Genomic DNA, 14,576 nt, shown 5'->3' with positions numbered 1-14,576 from the left:
CCTGCGGAGACACCCAGGACAACACGGGAGGATGGTCCAAGAGCCTGGGCCCTTCCCCTCTCTATGGGAGGTGCAGGTGGAGTTCACGCTCCTTGTGTCAGCCTTGCCCAGCCCTGGGCATTGGGACCAGTTAGGGAGTAAACCAAGGGATGGAAAATTTTCTGCTACTCCCCCTCTAAATAAATAAAGTGTGAAAAATAAAACCCATTTACCCCACTGTTTGTTTGTTTGTTTTTTTTTTTTTACAAATTGCAACACGCAGGTCCACATAATGTGTCTATGAAACACAATTTGACACTACGCCCTATAATGGATACACACGGAGATACAAGTGGACCTCACAAAGTTCATGCAGCTGGAATGAAGAAATTACAGTTTGTTGGTAGAAAAAAAGATCCATGAGCATTCAGAATCTTCTAGAAGTTCATGAAATAGTATTTTTAAATGCACAGATTTCAAAGTTTGTACATCAAAATTAGCTTATCATTCAAATCTCTTTTAAATTAACTTTTTGAGGTAGACTTATTAGTTCTCTTTAAAGCAACTTTCCTAGTATTTCAGCCAGGACTACAATAGTTCCCACGCCTACCCAAACTCCTCCTGAAAGACACAAAAACTAATGTCAGAATACCTGGATTATACACAGGTGGATTTACTAAAACCCAGTGTTCAAAAATGAAAAATCACGCAACAAACTAGAGAATACTGTTATGAATTAAGCTAGTCTTCCTGAGGGCCTGTGACACCTGCACGAATCAGAATTACTTCATAAATATTCAGGAATTAGTTCACAGGCTTCACACAGCGCAAAGCAAATTTACAGATGATGAAGTAATATTTAAACATTTTTTATGAAGTGCAGATAAATCGACTAAAAGACAAACACTGGTATTTCGGCTATAATAATGTCACAGAGCTCATTTGTACAGGAATGAAATCTTAGGAAAGTTAACACAATACTGTTACTATGCACGGTTATGATTACATTCTTACACTCCATAAATACTTAACAATAAATGTACCACACAGATACACAAACCCATTGTCGTGGACTAAAACACGTTATTCATATTTCATTTTTGATAAAATTGTGACTAAAACGCAACCGTATGTAAATTCTCTTAAGAATAACACATACAGACACATAAAGTTGGCAGAAATATTGCATGTATTACAGAAAATACTGAAGTAAGACTTTCTTGAAGTGAACCAATAAATTAGTAATCACTTCTTTATTTTTCTGCTCCAAGACTGAGACAGATCTTGCAATGATTGTAAAAACTCAATTAAGTAATTCATGTCAACTGCTTTAAAAGGAATAAATCTCTTAAAGAAAATGTATGGTGCTTTCCACCATAAAATCCACCTGTACTCTAATAAGGAAATCTACGAGATCTCATCTTTCACTTATGTTATTCACTTGAGTTGTCTTCCGTATGGAATGCTCAAACAGCAAATGGCTAAAATACAAGAATAAATTTCAAATATATAAAACTGGCATCATATGCCTAAAGCTGGCATATTGTGACATTACCATAATGTAAGAAAGATGAAAACATAGCCTTTAAATACACACCAAACTACCCTTCTGATATAAATAAGAATACCTCTGTTAGATTTCAAAGCATGTTAAATCTAGCATGGGCATCCACCCTACATGGCAGTACAACAACGTCACCATTCAGCTTTAGTATCTTTGAGTTTCACAAGCACAAAAGATGGCCCTGGCTCCAATATACCTAGATCTGCTTCGATACCTACGGCAGCTCACAACCAATGGGCTATTATGGGCGGAAGAGCATCCGGTGTTTGTAAACAAGTAATTTTAGAGAATGAACTGCTCTCATGTATTTGCACTGGCTGAATTCAGGAAAAATCTGGATATAAGAACACCCAATGAGCATTCGCTCCCATTTTAGGAAAGCCCCTTCTGATGCTCACTAACAGCAAATGATGCTTCTTATAAACTACATACAGTCAAGGTACAGGTTCTTAAATAATGTCATTTCAGTACTATACAAATTAGTGCTGGACATACTCGAAAAGAAATAAGAGTTGATATGATAAAAAAAAATTTGTACATTTTTAATTTCTAAATTACTCTTAACAGAAACTTTTACAACTTCCAGTGGATGAGGCAGACTTTTCAGGTTTTTTAATATATTCTGCTGTACCTTTAATTATAAATTCACATCACAGCAAAGTTCCGAAGGATTACCTAAAAATTCTAAACACTCAAAATGGGCAATGATTCGCAGCATTAGTGACAGAACAGGTAATGTTTAATCTCAAATAATGCATTGAGAAGGTTTTCTCTGTTAAATGAAATTTATAGAGGAATGTAAAAGGAATTATTTGGGAACCCATGCGTTCATGTCAGAATGAACTATCAATCAGGATAGTCAAGCTGGGTTACACTGAGGCTGATTTACAAATGGAGTCAGTTGAGAATGACAACTCTGACAAGTTCCGTGAGACAATCCAAGTATCTAACTAGAAGGGAAATAGGTAAACAAATTCTGATGATTAGTACTGAGAAACGGTTCAGCAACTAACAGGAAACAGCCCGATTAACACTATGGACAGTCTTTCAGGCACAGGAAAAGAAGAGGGAAATAAAAGAGCAAGCAAAACATGATGCTTTTCATACAAGTTTTATAACATTAAACTACTGCAAGGTAGAGAAGGAGAAAGCTGCTGTCCTGGAGTTGCTGGGGACAGTAAGGCTAAGGACGCATGAGTAAATCACCTAGGATAGTCTAATGCACTGCCCTAAGAACACAACAGAGAATTTGAAACATAAGGTTAGAAAACATTTTCCCTACTTCTTCCTATTTTTATAAAGCATAATTAACTTATATTTGATTGTCTTTATAAGCAAGCAGAAAAAGAGATCATGAAAAATACTAACAAGTTTGTATAAGATAGCATGAGAAAGGTCTAATCTGTACCTAATCAGAGAGAATGGACAAATTAAGGAAGACACTCTAGGAGAATATAATATAGGTCAATCTTTCCAGAGCTGGTGGGAAACAAGAATCCAGAGCTCCAGGAAGTCAGAAAGGAAGGAAAGTATCCGCTTAGAAAACTCACCTGCCACAGAATGACAGATTCCCAGAAGCCCTCTGCGCCAGCAGAAGCCAGCAAGGCACCTCACACCTTTGCTGAACGTACAGATGAAGAAACAAATAAAAGTCCTCGAGAAGGAACGCAATCCAAGACAATCAGCCACGCAACAAGGAATGACTAAACAAACAAAACGCAAAGCCGCACTTAAATCAAAACTGATACTCTCTTACTAAATGACGATCGTCTTAATGAAAGACTTATCGGGTTACTAAAATGACAGATTGGGCTTTTAAACCTAGCTATTTGTTAAGCATGAGGAAATGGAAATGTTGAAAGAAACAGAATGGGGACATCCAAACGGAAACAAAAACACTAAATGAATAACAAAAACAAAACATCCAGAACTTGTAGGATACAATAAAAGCAGAGAGGAAAACGTATACCCAAAACGCTGACAGGAGAGAGGCAACAAAAATGAAGCTAGGATTCTAATAAAGAAGATACGGAACAAGATAATCACAAATAAGGAAACAGACATAAAAATAGATCTAAATAGAGATCAGAAAAGCAAAGTAGGTTTTGTGCAAAAAAACATCGAGTGAATGGATCAAATGAATGCCACCTAATGAGCCGCAGGTTGCCTGTGTCACCTCAACAGGCCCCCCTCCCTCCTGTCCTGGGAACAGGTGTCTGCATCTCCACCTCATTTCATTGTCTCCAGCACAAATGTTGTTATATGCTTTTACCTTCTATGCCCAAACACACAAGGAAATATTGCACACATTCAAGTCCTGGATCCTCAAATAACTGCAGAAAAGCTCTCCTGAGTCCCCTCCTGAATTCACAGGAGACCCCTTTCTGCACCTTTAAACCCCTGAAATAAGTGGTGCACTTCCCAAAGAGTGAAGACGCAATGCTGGCTTGTTCTAGGGGCTTTTGCAGCTTCTCTCGCCCTTCAGGCACCACTAACAACAAGTAACATTATCGTGAAATTAATATTTGTAAACTGAACCTCATAAACAACTCCACTTCATTTCCATTAAAACTGCGTCTTGCTCAGTTCCCATGTGTGACCCAACCTTGGCCTGGCTAATGGCTGTTTTCCTATCATCTCACATGCTTCTCTCTGCTTATTTCATATTTAAATCTTCCCTAAATTCAGTACTTTAGGATCCCTTGTATGTAAATCCTTTCTCAAAGGCACATCATTGAACAATTCTTGTAAAATCCTTGTCTGGTCCCCACAACCACAAAATTGAAGTCCGGATGGATGCATTTCTCATGCTGGGAAAGCAATCTTCACAAAGGTTCATATGCTCTTGGTCTACTGTTCAAAACAGACTGCTAAGACGCATGCTATCAGACATTAAGAGCCTCACTCCATCCATAATAAATGACATATCATGGTGTTAGTCACGTTTTCCTATGTTAAAAGTTTTCTTCTGGTAACATCAAGGGACAGTCAAGGGACTGCCAACTCATTCACACAGGTAACTTGATGACACTGAAACACTTTCATTTTTGGATAATTCAGTTTGTTTAACTCCAAATCTTTCCTGATTTCCTGAAAATCTCCAATAAGTAATTCCCAGACTGCATTCTATTTTCAGCTTTTTTTTTCCACTGCACAGCAGGCCACCTACTCTCACCAGTCAGCCACATCTAGGAACCGTATTCAGAAACAGGGACGCGTCAAGATTATTTGGTAACCTGACTCCCTGGAGGTATGTGCATGGTAGAATTTCAGGAGATGGGACAGCACACAACTAACACACTAATAGGATGTGAATTCATTCCCTGGGCAGATTAAAAAGCACATAAATAAGCAAGCTAAAATCATGCTAATTAAACAGACAGCTACAAAGTCTCTTTATGAGAGCAGGCAACCTTTTTCAATTTACTTGGCCAATTTGGCTCTTACAGGAACACCTGGCTGTGGTCTGGACCTCTGGTCTCTCTTTCATTTTAGGGCATACATTTACCTTCTCTGGATAAAATTACACTTTTTCTTTTAAATACCAGAGCTCCAGTGGCCTTTGAACTGAGTCTTAAAGCAGTGGGGAATAGCAGATAAAGGACTGCAAGGGAACACGAAATCTGGATTCCATTGCTGTCGCCGCAACACCATGAAAACTGGGATGGGTCACTTCACCTGGCTTTAAAGTCAAGCGGCCCAAAACGGAAGAATAATATTTGACATCAACTTTACTAATATACTAATAGACGACTTTGCTAACCTGATAGTTCTTAAGTATAACACATCTATTTGACCACAGAATTACCCATAAGAGTTGTTATTCAAAATGAGAAATTTGTAACAACTAAAGGTAAGCATTCTAAAACAGAGAAAACACCCTTTCTACTTTTGTTCCTCTGTAAATAAACATCTTTTTTTAAAAGTAGAAAAAGAAAGAACTGAATGCAAGGGAAAGGAATCTGGTACATTTTAAAGACATAAAAATGCTATCTGAATTATGTATGACAAAATACTCAAATTAGCCTCGGAGGTGTTTTCAAAGACTTTTCAATATTCATACTCCTGTGCTTAATGCAAACAGGCACGATGGGCTCCCATTCATACATATCTGAAAGTATTTTCCTCCTTTGGTCCATGGTCCAGTTAAAGTTACCATGCCGCCGAGCAGAGCTGCAATCCAGGAGGGGACTGGCACTGCAGCCTTGTCATCTCCACACCCTATTTTACTGCATTCAATTCTGTGCACAGTTCAACCAACCAACTCCTATTTCCCCAGCAGCCATTACAGACTACCAAGAAAACCAGAGTTTATTTCACGGGAGAACTGTAGCACTAGTGTGACCTCTGGCTGTTTGGAATACCTTAACGCACAGCGTATATCACCAGCCGGCCCTGCTCCCTCTGCCGACGCCCCTCTCTAGATTTGGCTCGCACACTCAGGCTGCCTTCCTGCAAGGTCCCCACAAGCTTCCATTTCCAGACCTCTCACCCTCAGACTTTTCTCTTTCTTTCCACCCAGATGCCCACCCTTGAAAGCAAGACCCAGCTTCAATTTTCTCCTTTTACAGCAGGATGTGATATGCCAGGAACATCACAGCTCCGATTTCTTTGTTCATCCAATTACTTGCTGTAATTCTCCTTCATGATTCCATTCTTCTGGCACACACCAAACAGTTCAGTTTCCTTTTATTATTTATTCTCCTGGACCAAATACTTAAAGATTTGAGGTCTACCTGCCATATTCTCTATTTATTCCTTCAAACCTATTTAAAACTTTGCACATGAAGAACATTCAGTAAATGTCTGCTAGTGAGAACATTAAGGCTAAAGTTTTTAAAAAGGAAAAACAGAATAAGAAAAACTGAATAGTATGAGGCCAGTGTCTGATAACAACATCACACAAAGCCTGTGCATTTTCGCAAGTGACCTGCTACTGAATTCCTCACAGTCCCAGACTAGATGGATTCACACAGCAATGAATGGAGCATTTCCTATTCCGTGGGCTAATGATCCACAAGGAAATCCTACAGACATTGACACTTCACGGAAAAGCAGACAACGCCTACCAAGTTAAAATGCTCTGAACGCGTGGTGGCGGCGGGGAGGTGCAGGGAGAGCAGTGCAATCGTAAGGTTCACAAATTTCACAAGTAGCAACTCACATTTCCATTCTGTAAGAACCTGCCTCACACATAGAAAAATCACACACCCAAAATGAACACATGTTATAAAACAGATTCGACTTCTCCTAGAGAAACAATAACTTGGTATGAGCCTACCACAGATGCCCCTTGTAATTAGGGGCATTTTCACATACAGAAATGGGAAAGTCAAGTTTCTCTAGATGAGCACGCCCCCTTGTGGGCACTCCTGACTCACCTCTTCAAAATAGTCCCTGGATTATTGTGGGTGACTTCTAATATACTATTTTCTGATATTTCCTCAACTTACAATTTTAAATTATCTGGAATATTTAGGAGAGAAAACAGTGGTACTTAGTAGCACTTAATATAAATTAACACTTTCATTTCACTATATCCCCAAATGAAAACCTGTGAAAACTCAGGCATAGTTTTTGGACTACTGTTCAGTCTGAAGCACTTCTACACTCAAACTTATCCTGAAACAACACGGGACTCAGTATTTTTTTAAAGTAACATTTTTTCCCTTCAAATGAGTATTAAAATCTTGTATTTAGAAAAAATTCATGAATAAAAGCACATTTTCTAGAGATAGTAGAGAGGATAAAATAAGCCGCCATAGACTTGATGATGGTAAACAAACCTAGAAAAAATGAGGAAAAAGCAAGCGGTGCATACATTCACTGAACATGTGTTTCTTGAGTATCTAGCACAGACCAAGCTAGGAAAGCACGGTGAGTCAGACAGATGCAATCCCTGTCTTCCCAGAACACAGGCACTCTGTCAGAGGAGAATGACAATGATGACAGACAACTGGAGAGTGTGACAGCCTAACCTGAGAGAGGAGGGAGAGGCCAGAATCCCTGTCGGGAATCGTAAGCATGATGGCCTTGACACAGGAAGAATCTGCCCAGTGTCGCCCAGGGCACAAGCGGGAGGGCCAGAGTGCAGAGAGAGAGCGCTGTGCCACTACAGAGCCTGACGCTGGCTCTTGGCAGCAGCTAGCAATGAAAGAGGAATACAAGCGGAAGCTGCACTTTCCAAGATTCAGCCAGTGCCGGGTGGAGAACGGAGGGACAAGGGCAGTTACCGGCAGCTGGGTAAGGAGGACCACAGTCACTCAAAATGTGACGAAATCTGACTTGAGATGAGTTAGGTGATGTGGGGTTGGATCAAAGTGTGTAATTACACAACTAGAACAAGCTGAAACGGGAAAACTGGGTGGAAATACAAGCTTAGGTTGATCCAAACAAACAAAATTTCATTACACTTGCTGTTGCGAAGGGAACACAGAAGGGCAGGAGGTCTGACTTGAGGGAGCTGGCCGTCAGATGGATGTCACGATGAACAACAAAATGACAAGGGAGACAGGATGCAACTCTAAGATCTACACAGCTGGAGACCAAATGAGTGACTGCAGAGCAAGTTACTCAATCATGCAATTCCCAATTCTAGGATGAGCCATGTTTGTGTAAACAATGATTACCGAACAGGTTATTTTTCTAAGCCAGAGAAATCTCAGATGCTGAACCAATAGCTTACCTAGATATCGATTCAACATGTCTGAGAACTGGAACCTCTAAAACAACCCGAGTTCCATGGACAGCCAGGTCCAGTGCCTACTAGCAGTAGGAATTCCTCCGTGACACAATCCAAAGAATCTGGACAAACCCCATATTGCCAGTGCAGATTGCCGAGAGGATCACCGGCCTGAACACAACCATGGTGTAATCATCCAGTTCATAACTGGCATGCTGAAGAAGCAGAAGCCTAGAGAGGATCCAGGTTTGTGCCAAGTCTCTGGGCTAGATAAAGCCGGCCCTATACAGAACTCTTTCAGGATTCTAGTGGGCCTCACGCCCTAGACTACTTCCTCAATCCCTCCAGTGATCCCAGTCTCAGGGACAGGACTGCAACTGGTTCCTAGCATCTGCCTGTTCAAAATCTCCATGTCTGACGAGAGAGGAAACAGGCCAACCAAGCCATCATAAACTCACAGCTGGTGTTCCTTCGACCTAATTCAGGTCTGAGTCATGTCTTCTGATACAATGTCCTCGTGATGGAGCTGCACATGTGTACACGCGTGCACACACTTTGTCTTTGCATGCACTGGTCCATTCTATGGGTATCAGCCATAGAATGTGCCAGTATCATCACTCTTGTGATGGGTCAATTCAGATGACTAGTTCACAGTAATATCATTCAATACTATCCAAACACATTTTAAAATCCTAACTTAACAGTCTGATAGTCTTAGCATCATAGCCTGAGGCAGTTTCCAGATAAGAAGGTTTATATCTTACTCCCAATGAGATTCCATGCACTGGAGACATTTCCTGTTAGGAAAGCTACAATATGATTTTCTCCTAACATATGTACAAGATCAGCAGGGACTATTCCAATGAGAGTAAAGGAATGCTCTTTCATCCTTACACTGATTTTTGTGAAATACCAAGAGCTGAAATGAAGCTACAGAAACCTACTCAATACCAAAAATTGAGGAGGAATTTAAAAGGCTGACAGCATGTGCTGTTAGTTTATAACAAGCATCTTGAAAACTCACATTCTTACCCCCTACCCCATTACAAACTAAAAATAGTCATTAGGATTTGTTAAACATGACTTCTTTCGTCACATGATAAAGGCTCCAGACTTCCACACTGACCAACTGACAGCCCTGCATGCATAGGCATTTAAAGGATCCCCATTAAGTTAGCCAGGGAAGAAGAGCTATTTCTCAGGGGTCATAACCTTTCCAAATCCATAAGGTAGTGATAATCTAATAAAACTTTTAATTATGCTCCTGATCCACTTATTCATTTGCATATAAAATCTACAACTCATTCAGTAATCAGCATAGACTGGTGATGGCAAATGTCATTTTCAACTGAAAGGAATAATTTTAAACAGAAGATAACTACTTCTTAGGATAAGTCTTCAGTTTCATGAAAGAAACATAAATATGGAAAGTACCTATCCTTATGGAGAGAAGAATTTCCTGCTTCTGTTTGTGTTTCCATGTACTAATCATCTTCTTGAGATCTAGATCAAGCAAAGTGATTTTGTAGAAAAGCCTAATTACTCCTTTCCCTGCATACACAGCGCACAGAAAATGTACACAACTGCAAATGAAACAATATGAGGAAAACATGTTGCTTTTCATGCATTTATTTTCTTTGATCTTAACCTACCTCTCACCCAAAAACTACAGTGATTTAGTATGATACAGTTAAGCGTTTACATAATAATTTCAAGATGGTGGATAAAAGGAAAAAATGTTACCCACAATATACTTCAAAAGAATAGAATATATTTATATGACGCGCACAAAGCAAGGCCCAATATTTCCTTTCTGAAACATGTGGCCAATTTGATGTCCCTATGTGGTGGCTAAAAAACACAAAATTAAAAGTTGTAGCATCTCTTTAGAGTGGTTTTGAACATACAACATTGTGTAAGAGCACCAAAGCATAACAAAAATATCCTCAACTTGTTTATTAGATATCGGACAATGAAAGATATCCACACAATGGAAAAGGTCTGATTAATTTTGATTCCACTGTCCTCTATAAATCCTACTTTACCTAAAAACCAGTAATTGAAAACTTAAATTACATCAGAAAAAGGGCAGGAGGAGGCAAAGATTCACCAACTCTAAAATCTCTCATTAAAGAAAAGGAGGTGGAAACTATTTAGACAATATGCCTGTGAAAGTGAAAAGAACGACATTTGAAACATCAAAAATACTGAGATCAAACAATGTCCCCAACATCTTTTAATATTCCAAAGATTTAAGAGGCCCCTCTAGTTACATCCAGGAATTGAGTGCTGGGATGTGACATTTAGGAAACCCAGGTTATGATGTGCAGTCTGTTTTCTCGGTGTAAGAGTCTCCTTTTTTAACAAGCAACTCTGAATCAATTATTCAATCAGTTTGGTGACACAGGCAAAGCAGAGTAACTGGCCAAGGAGTTAACTACTTCTTTCCAAGAGAAAGGTTTCTCTTTCAAATACATTAATGGATAATACAACACAAATATCGATTTTTCTTTTCATATCAAAACAAGGCAAAAATACATTTAAATAAGTTTTAACTCCATGACACAAGAGCACAAGAAGCTGCTGATAAGTACTCTAATAGCAACAAGATCAATGGCATGTTTCTTAGATAGCAATGTGCACAGACTACAGAGGACACAGGAACACGCTAACCTGACCCTGGACATGGGGTCAGCAAACCTCAGACTGAAGGAAATGTCAAAATACAGTCTTCACTTTGCCTAATATGTAGGAAGGTCAGTTACCATAGCTTAAAGGAAAAAAATTATACATATATGCTTGTATGTATATATATACAGTATATATATACACATACAGTATACATGCAGTACATACATATACACACAGTGTATATATATATATATACACTATATATATGTACACACACACACACACTGGTTCCCCAATAACACGGTTCAAATTTTCAAATTTCAGGTGCACGGTATAGTCACGGTGAGTAATCCCCTAACGTACAATCCTTACTACTAGTCCTGAGTTCACAAACATCAGCCACACTTCAGGATATGTGACCGAGCACAGGGTATTTCGAAGTCTGTCGATGATGTACCAGTGTGCAGATGGTAAAGCACACAGCCAGGGGGCCTCTTGGCTCTCACTGATGCATCTCCATGATATTTTGTAAAAGTGGATCATCAAAAGAGGGAAATGATGTCAAGGGTAAGAGTAAAACAAACAACAACAAAACCCTAACACCGGAAGAGAAACTCAAATGAAAGACAGAAGAGCTATACAAGAAATAGGTGGCAACGGGAACGTTGTACACCATCAACATTCTAGTCGGAAGAACACTGTAAGAATAAGCATGCCAAGAATGTAGCTTTGACCAAACAAAACAAAATAAAACAAACAGAGAAAAGAGGATAAATATATCCTATAGGAAGTAATGCTGGCAAAAAATTTCAACTAACATTACTACGGGAGCTTATTTTGTATCAGAAGTATACAGCATAAAATGCTGAGAGTTAATCCAAAATATCAAATGGGCCTGAAAATTCAGCACAATATCAAAAAATTTGTTCACTGTCTAACATAACCTATGCCAAGAAAGCAGAAAGCAGTTCAAGCTACTCTTGGTAAATTATTTGTTTTACAAAAAATAAACGTTTCTTAATGCTTTTTTTTTTTTTGCTTTAATTAAAAAAAAAAAAAACCAACACTACTTTCACTTAGTTTTTTTCTACTTCCTTAAACATTTATAACCTACAAACTTTTTTTACTTAATTTTGACAAAAATATTTAAAGGTCATGGATCAAATACAATTTCTTTGCAATTCAGACCACTGGGGGCAGGCACTGTGGTGCAGTGGGTTAAGCTGCAACTCAAGATGTCCATATCTCATTTTGAAATGTGTGGTTTCAAGTCCTGCCTCCACTTCCCATCTAGCTTCCTACTAATGTACACCCTACATATTATCACAGTGAAGAGAGAGATCATAATTTAAAAACAAAAGAAAAAACATGGGCCAGTGCAACAGCTCAATGTCTCAAGCCTCACCTTGCAAGCACCGGGATCCCATATGGGCATCAGTTCATGTCCCGGCTGCTCCACTTCCCATCCAACTCCATGCTGTGGCCTGGGAAAGCAGTCAAGCACAGGCCAAAGCCTTGGGACCCTGCACCTGCATGGAGGACAGAGGAAGCCCCTGGCTCCCGGATTCAGACTGGCTCAGCTCCAACCATTGCAGAGACTTGGGAGTGAACCAGAAAAATGTAACAGCTCTCTCCTCTCCATAAATCTGATTTGCCTTTCCAATAAAGAATAAATAAGCCTTTTTTTTTAAAAAAGCATTGCTTTAATGTTTTACATTCTAAATTTCCTATGTAACAACCACTATTCTTCCCAAACCCTTTAATTAAAAATAAAAACCAGCATTTTACTTGGGAATAAAATGTGTCCATCCTCAATTCATGAGCTATGGGATAGTATGACAATCAACTCAGTCTGAGAATAGCCAGGCGACAAAACTGGCCCATTCTTCTCTATCCTCTATAAACTGCTTTTTAAAAGCTTAGAAAGGGAAATTGCAGGAAAAAAAAAATGGATTCTAGACCAAAAAAGCACAAACACATTTGGCACTAGTTTCATCCCACCCTCCATGAATATAGATGAGACATTTACAGTTGCATTTTTCACATATCATCCATGAGAAAAAGGCATGAAAGACGCCAAAGAATTCCAGATAGGATGGCTCTAGCTTCACTGGAAAACTGAAACTGCCATCGCCCAACCATCTTTAGATTTATGCGGGGAAGAGCAAAAGAGCAGACGCACAAATGCTTATTTCACTAACCACAGTCAGGCTTTCTATTGTTTTGTGGCCAAAAGCATGCCATGGATTAACTATTTTTACTTTTATTTTACATGAATGACAGGGGTCGAAGTACTCAGGCCATCTTTCCTTGTTCTCCCAGGTAACATTTGTAGGGAGCTGGATCAGAAGTGGGGCAGCTGGGACATTAATGGAGGCTCAAATGGGATGCTAGCATCAAGAGAACATCTTAACCTAATATGCCACAGACATTTTGATTTTATCTTCTGGCTTTGTCAATGAGTGCTCAGCATCATCTGGCCCAGGTGGTGACTCTATAAAATGTTCTTCTGTTGCCCTCTTAGGGAACAGTCCTGGCTCTTCCTCTCTCTCACTGATTGCTCCCTCTTTCCCCTTGGCTGCTTCCTCTTCCTCCCAAATTCTACAACTCTACAATTCCCCGGTTTCATTCACAGGATATGTATCTCTACTCACTTCATAATGAGCTCATCTAGTTACACAGATTTACATTCCTTTTGATGTCAACAATTTCCAAATTGACACCTCTCTCCCAGTCTGCCCCTATGTTGGATCTCTAGCCCATGGACATGGAGTCACTCATATAACCAACCCCACAATTCATATTTATATTCCCATAGTAAATTTTGTATCAGAAATCTTCCTACCCAAGACCAAAAAAATTGCAAAAATGTTTATAATAGTTACAACCTAAAAATATTCTGGAACAAGCAGAGAAGCATTTTTTTCAATTAAAAAAAAAAAACGTAAACCTTCTCTTTTTGTATAAAACACAATTCATTCATTAGCAAGTGTTTTCATGTAGGACCAAAGTCTTTTCTGTGAATGTGAACCTACATAGAAATGTTTTATTTCATCTTTTTTCCACAAACTTGAAACAGAGATTTGTCTACACAAAGAAAGTCCTATGATATTCCACACTGAAAAGTAAAACTACAGGCCTGGTGCATGGTAACCCAGCAGCTAAAGTCCACACCTTGCACATCCAAGAATCCTATTTGGATTCTAACATAGGCAGCTCCACTTGCCATTCAACTCCCTACTTACGGCCTGGGAAAGTAGCAGAGGAAAGCCCAAAACCTTGGGACCCTGCACCCGTGTGGGAGATCCAGAAGAGCTCCTGGCTCCTGACTTTGGATCTGCTCAGTTCCAGCCTTTGCAGCCACTTGGCGAGTGAATCAGCAGGTGGTAGATCTTCCCTTCTGTCTCCCCTCCTCACTGTATATCTGACTTTCCAATAAAAATAAATCTTTTAAAAAATAACAAAATAAAACTGGAAGATAAAAACACTAACAATTATCCTGAACAGAGTGTTCTCAGACTTTTTATTTCTGAATGCTCTGAAGTTACCTCACCCACACTTAAGTCTACAGGGATTGTTCTTTATAAGCCAACTCTGCTTTTTCACCTTAGTTTTCAAGCTAAACTCTCTCCTTCCTTTTGGTTTTCACTTAATTCTAAGTTTTGAAACATACAATTCTCTTCTGAAATGCAATATTTATCAATTTACATGAGGCTTGAT

At 39.2% G+C, this 14,576-nt stretch overlaps 1 protein-coding gene across 7 annotated transcripts in view; it reads right to left on the bottom strand.

Moving 5' to 3' along the window:
• TASP1 (taspase 1) overlaps positions 1-14,576 on the bottom strand; it is a 233,377-nt gene that overhangs the window by 151,932 nt on the left and 66,869 nt on the right. The gene's annotated exons all lie outside the window — the stretch shown is intronic.

The sequence above is a fragment of the Ochotona curzoniae genome, unplaced genomic scaffold (assembly GCF_017591425.1).
Source record: "Ochotona curzoniae isolate NIBS_2020 unplaced genomic scaffold, NIBS_Ocur_1.0 contig_3520, whole genome shotgun sequence".
NCBI classification, from domain to species: Eukaryota; Metazoa; Chordata; class Mammalia; order Lagomorpha; family Ochotonidae; genus Ochotona; species Ochotona curzoniae.
Note: the sequence above shows the minus strand (reverse complement) of the source record. Positions and strands in the feature narration are given on the sequence as shown.